Source organism: Pezoporus occidentalis, unplaced genomic scaffold, assembly GCF_034315485.1.
Source record: "Pezoporus occidentalis ecotype Australia unplaced genomic scaffold, CSIRO_AGI_Poc_V1 ctg76, whole genome shotgun sequence".
NCBI lineage: Eukaryota > Metazoa > Chordata > Aves > Psittaciformes > Psittacidae > Pezoporus > Pezoporus occidentalis.
This window is the reverse complement of record NW_026916115.1, coordinates 1888234-1894491: the sequence shown is the minus strand read 5'-3', so window position 1 is coordinate 1894491 and position 6258 is coordinate 1888234. Positions and strand designations below refer to the sequence as shown.

At 46.8% G+C, this 6258-nt stretch overlaps 1 long non-coding RNA gene across 1 annotated transcript; it reads right to left on the bottom strand.

Moving 5' to 3' along the window:
* Positions 1 to 1776: 1776 nt before the first annotated feature.
* LOC134155322 (uncharacterized) lies at positions 1777 to 4496 on the bottom strand. Its single transcript, XR_009961491.1, has 2 exons — positions 3954 to 4496; positions 1777 to 3108 (listed from the first exon to the last, which is right to left on the bottom strand). It is a non-coding gene; the product is annotated as an uncharacterized LOC134155322 (long non-coding RNA).
* Positions 4497 to 6258: the final 1762 nt, after the last annotated feature.

The window sequence follows — 6258 nt, the reverse complement described above, 5'->3', positions numbered from 1 at the left end:
CCAGATCTCCTCCATGGTTTGTGAAGTTGCATACTAAAGTGCAGCTTAAGCCACACATGGAAGTTGTTCAGTTTGTGCATCCTGACCCAAGTCAGTAACTGCAAAAAGCACGGTGCAATATCAGACCATTTGAACCTACTCCAGCAGTCTGCTCTTTGCTAGAGGCCTTCTCAGAAGGTGCAATGTCACTCAAAAGCCCCCATAAGCTCCCTGAGACCTTTCAGGCTAAAGAAATCTGTCGATGCCTGTCTCCAGATGCTGCTTTCAGGCTGGAACACTGAGATAGTCAAGTGTGTAACTTAAGAGGAATGAATTTACTTGCCCTCCTTTCTGGATCCCCATTTGTTGTGCTTGTTATCAGAAGACAGCTCTTGGTGATATCCTTTGAGTCTCCAGCTGCTGTAAGCCATAGACAGAGGCTGTGCAAAAATGGCATTAGGTGTCTCTGACCTGGGGCAGGCGCCTGGGCAGCAGCAGTTCCTGCCTGCCAGATGTGCTGTAATTAGTGTAGGAAGGTGATCCGAGCACTCCACACCTCTCCCCTACCAAGGGTTTCAGCCTCAAGGTGGAGGGGAGGAAGGAGAGAGGAATGATGGAGGGGTGTCAGCAGGAGGGAGCAACTGGGAGCTCCCATCAAAGCTGTTTGCTAGCAGGCAGGGGGCAAGGAGAGGAGGGGAGCAATGTTCTTCTGACCCATCCAGAGAAAATGAGAGTGAGGAGCACTGATAATAGCATGGTTGCATCATGAGCTGCCTTCTACAAATGGGGAGGAAGCTTCAGAATCAATTCTTGGCCTTCCTGCCCTGCTGCAGCCCTGTGTAATGTTCCTCTGGACCCAGCTCCTGCACTGCAGATAAGCAAAGCTGTGGAGAGGCAGTTAGGTGGAGGAGAGGCTGTGCTGAAAAGTGTGTCTGGCTCCAGCTGAGTGATAGAGTCAGTAGCAGTTCGGGTCTCACGTGAGTTGCGGTGTGTCTGATGTTCTACAGCTCAAACCCAGTATATGAGCAGGAGCCCAGGGAGGCAGAAACAGGCTGTTGTATGCTTTTCAGTGCAAAGACAATTTGAGGAGGGGGATCTGCATGTGAGGTGCTAAGGGAGTGTGATGGGGCAAATCCAGGTGGCTTTCAGTGCTCTCCCCTCCAGGGCCCCTCTGTGCCCCCTCTCCTGACCTTTCTTGCTAGGCCAGTTTGCATCTCTTAAGCACAACTCTTGAGCCTCTTCTGCTCACAGGGGTGATGCAAGTGCAGTGTGAAAGGCAGCAAGACACTGTTAAAATGCTGCTTGCCATTTTACACCCTGAGTTTAAGCAGCATGGTTGTTTTCTTGATGTTCAGAGCACATTTTGAGTAATCTCAGTCAATGTGGGAACAGTGGTGTAGGAGATAAAGGTTCCCTCTTAGTCTTGAGAACCCAACCCCCACTAATCAATATATAGAAGGGTTTGGTAGTGTACTGAACCAATTAATACACTTAAAACTTTGCTAATAAAATCATCACCAGCCACCACAACCAGCTTCCAGTCTTGTAATCGTTTCTAATCCACCTCTCTCAATATGTATTTTTTTTCCCTATTGTCTTTATTTAAAGTAAATTTTCCACTTTGTAACTGGGCCAGCTGGTTCTGCTGTATTATGTACATGAGCAGGCTGAGCTCTGCATGTGCAGCAGCTCTTTGTGGTCTTTCATTCAGCCTTGCCATTGAAAAGGGCTTTTCCTCTGCTGCTTCCCAGTTTCATGTGCCCTGTTAACAGAAAGTAGGTTTTTATTACCACCAGGGAATGTTTAAAGGATTTATGAGGTTGAGGATCTCCCCTTTATTAGCACCCAATAGCAGAGCCATATAGGTGCATCCCAACAGTCTCTCCATAACCAAATTTGAGCTGGGGCCAGCCAGTGAGTTTCACTGTAGGTGCCAGCCACATTTGGACATATGGGCTGCTTGTAGGGATCTGATCTGTGCTCATCTCTTGCCCTCTGGAAGTTGCCTAGGGTTATTTCAACTTCTTGTTTCATTGAATTGTGTTTCATCAGCCAACTGTTTCTCCCAGAATCTTCCAAACACAGTCAGGAAGAGGAATCAAAGCATATTGCCTCTGGAAAGGAGAACCAATGTTTGTGGCTGCTGTTGCAGCAGGTCCTGCAGGACTGGAGTACACTGTCCTTTAACATTACCTGAAGGGATTTATTCTGCTCACAACTCACTTGCAGATGTCAAGATGGCAGCTATCTTCCCACAGGGAAAGTTTCAGCGTCATAATTATAGAGGTTGTGAATTCAAAAAAACGCATGTGAAAGATGGGCCTGAAGTGTAAAGGTATTTGGACCTCTTTATTTCCCTGTGTGTGTTTTCCTCCCATTGGCCAAGCTGCTGGAGGAAGACTGTCTTTGACAGCAGATTTGCAGGACACTGCAGTGGGTTTTTAGTCTATACCTCTGGCCGAACAGTCACAGTGACTCAGTTGGCTTTACCTGGTGTTTGCCCCAGCACAGATGCCCCTTCCTGGCCCTTGGAGCAGAAACAACTGGACTTTGCTCTCCCTTTTGTGGAAGAACCTGTGTGGTATAAGGCTTCCCACTGCAGACACAAGCTCTGACCAGGGAAATGGCTGGTCCTTCTTTCTATCATTCTGATCAGCTCTAAGGGGTCAGCTGTGTTAACAGAAAAAACAGTGGCTTCATTTAGCTCAAGCTGTAACTGGGGAAAGAGGCCAGGTCTACTCTCCTGTAGAGATCACCACCTGAAACTGCTTCCCGGAGGTGTTTGAGTGGTCCCTAGGTTGCTGGGGCAGAGGATGAAGCAGACCTCAAAGGATGTGTGGTGTGGGGAGGCTGTTTCCATCCCTTGTGTTGAACCGCGGGGCTGCCTCTGCTCAGGCTCTGAGAAGATCCTCAGCTCTCGAGTGCCCTCTCTCGGCCTGAGCAGAGCTGCACACTCCAGCCAAATCGGAGAGAGGCCGCAGGTCTGCTCGTGGCTTTGCCTCCTCCCTGTGCGGGCAATACACGTGCAAGCTGCATTCTTCAAGCCTTTTTTCATTGCCAGCTCCTAGATCCACAGCCCATAGGCTGATGCCAAGCTCCTTTGTGCAGTTCATTGTATGGCTGCTTCCCCTGGAGAGGTGAAGGAGGGAAATAAAAAAACCTCTTAAGCTCCTGCTATATGCAAATCTCTCTTAAAATGGAGGTCTGTAGGCCTAAAAGTGACCCCCAAGAAACCAGCCCTCTGGCAGCAGAGCCTGCCCATGCATGGAGCTGCAGGAGAGTTAAGCTGTCAGAGAGCTCCTGGAGGTTAAAGCTCAAAAGGAGAGATGTAACTCATCTGGGTTCACTACCTGTCTCTCTCTGTCCTGCCTTCTTCCAGTTTTAGCCTGTGCTGGTGCAGAGGGGCAAACAGAGATGTGGCATGATGTGCCTGTTGCAGGGACAGGGATGCTGCACAGAGAGCCAGGTGGCATGCCAAGCCCATGCAGCACTGGCTGGGCCACTTGCCTTTAAATGCTGGAGATGGTAAGTTTATGTCCTAATCACAAGGCAGTGACACATTCACACATATTATCAGTGCTCATTTTGTGATGCAGTCCAGACTGGCCTTCCAGAACTGGTTTTGCCCCTCAGTTGAGGTGCTGTGTAATTTTCAAGGTGATTTTTAGGGTTGTTGAGCACCCTGTGGCAGCACATCCTTCCCTGAAGAACTACTGCTGCAGAGAGCAGTACTAAAAAAAACAGAAGGATAGCTGGGGAGTGGAATGCTTTAATAGGCCAAGTAAAATAAGTTTTTTAATTTTTTTTAAGATCAGGAATTGAAAAATAATTTCAGTTTTTTTGCATTCATGTAACAGCAGGCAACTGATAAGCTCCAGCCAAACCCATGGCCTTGCTGGGCCTGGGTGATGTGTATGTGCAGGAAGAGACATTCCCAGAGAGATTATGAACTAGGCCTGGGAAGAATAATTTACCTGCGATGCTGCAGAGCTGGACCATGTCCTGCTTCATCCTGGTCTTGTGCTGACCTGCCACAGCCTGGGAAGGGGAAGCTTTAGTTCCTCCTGAGCTGCCATGGGTGTATCTGCTCCCTGTGCCCCACGACCTCTGTGTCACCTGGCAGGCACCACTCCCATTCCCGGTTCAACCTGTTTTTTGGAGCAGGATGATGATTCTGTTTACTAACACAGATCTTAAGGTCCTTTCCAACCCTAACTGTTCTATGATTCTACGGTTAGCACACCATCTAGGGGAAAAATACCAGTGCATCCTTCTGCCTGGAGACACTCTAGGAGCTTGTTTAGCCGGTCCCTTTGCACTCACTTTCGAATTCATGTGCAAGACTAAAAAAGAAGCCTGGGTTTGTCATCCACCAATCATTTAACCTGGTGACATCAGACTTTCATCTGAATCTTTGGGCTAGGACCAAGTCTTGTTCTCTTGCATCAGACAACAGGAGACGAGTGATGTGTACTTCTGGCAATTAATCACGTGAACATCTGTGTGAAAATAGATGCCTAAATAGGTTGTCAGGGCCTGGACAGGGACTGAAGAAAATCCAGAAAAAGAGTAAATCCTCTTTTGTTCAGCCTTTTCTCTGTTTAGGCCAGAGCTGGGCAAAGTAATTCATCACAAATATAAGAATTCGTGTGTGCTGACATGGTGTGACATTGGGTGGAACCGATCTGATGAAGGGTGTTGAAATGAGAAATATTTGCTTTCTGTATTTCTCAAATATTTCAGTTGTCCATGGATTTTAGCTTAATTATTATCATTAAGCATTACGCAAACCTCAGTATGTTCCAGTCTGCGCTGAATTCAGCGGCTGTTTGGGGGTTTGTTTTTACTTTTGCTTTAGTTGAAAAAGCTGCAAATGTTTGCCCCAAACAACTGAGAAAAGGGTTGTTTTTTTTTCTGGAAAAAGCTAATATTCGATTTGCTTGCACAAATATAGCCCTGGCCTAAAAAAAACTTTGTCTAATATCTAATGATCCCTTTTCCTTAATAAACTGAAAATAGCTAGTGGAGGGGAAAAAAGAAAGAGCAAAACCAAAACAACAACAAAAAAAAAAAACAACAAAAACCACCACCAAAAAAGCAAGCAAATAAACCAACCAATCACAAAAGCAGAATACGTATGGTAAGAGTCCAGTCTCAGTTTAAGAACTTCTGGTTTCTTTTGCAATCTCATTATTTATTTTTAAATAGAAGTTTTGGTTCAGAAGCAAGCAGACAGTTTGTCTTTAAAAGGTCATAAAAATATCTATGTCTGTATTAGACTAGCTCAGGTGGATGGAGCTTACAGTGATGTGTCCAAGCAGTGTGAATTTGGCCTTCCATACCCTAGCTATGCATTACAAAAACAGAGCATAAAACTGAGAGTGAGATAACATTAAAATACAGACTTCCTTCGAGATATTGACATAACATGATTAATGGTCTGCTGGTTCTTACATCAACGCCCATACTGAACTGTGCAGAGCAGAAACAGTATTTTCTGTTACCAAAGTAATGTTTACCAATAAAAAGGAGGAAGGGGAGGAAGCAACCTATATCTTATACAAAACCATGCTCTGGGCTGCCCTGCTGATGCTGAGCTGCAGCAGGTAACTCACATCTAGCCTAGTGTTTGTCACAGTTAAAACTCTTTGGTTGTGTCTTCATGTCCCCAACCAACAAAGTTGTCCTTTCACTAGAACATGAACAAATAACCCCTTCCTCTTCCTTCGTTTTGTCCCCTCCTCCAAGTTAGTGGCCACATATCTCCTAAGAGACGTCAAGGCACGCAGCAGGAGGAAAGAAGAGACAGGCTGTGGTTTTAGGGTGCAGGGTTGTACCTCAGCTGGCCCATCAGTGGGGCACATCAGCAAGGCACCATTGGCAGGAGACCTGGACAGCACCAGGATCCAGTTGCTCTAAGAAGCACTCACATGTGCTGCTTGTAAAAACACCATAGTGTTCTCAATTTCTGTCCTGTTCGGATACAGAGCCTGGCTCTGTAAGGCCCCAGTCTGTGCTGCTTATACGGAAATAAGCCATGCTCTGCTACAGCTGCTCCTTCCCTGGCAGACAACTCTGTAGGCACGAGGGTCTGACACCCGGGACAGGTCGTTGTGCTGCTATAAATGCTGCAACCTGCACCTACCCCTGAGGTGTTCCCTGAGTTGGCTGCTCTGTCCCAGAGCACCTGCAAAAGTGCAGTGTGCAGGGGCAACACAGTGTTTCCAGGACTCAGATTTCTCTTCCTGGTATGCAGAAGAGGAGGCACAGTAAGAAACC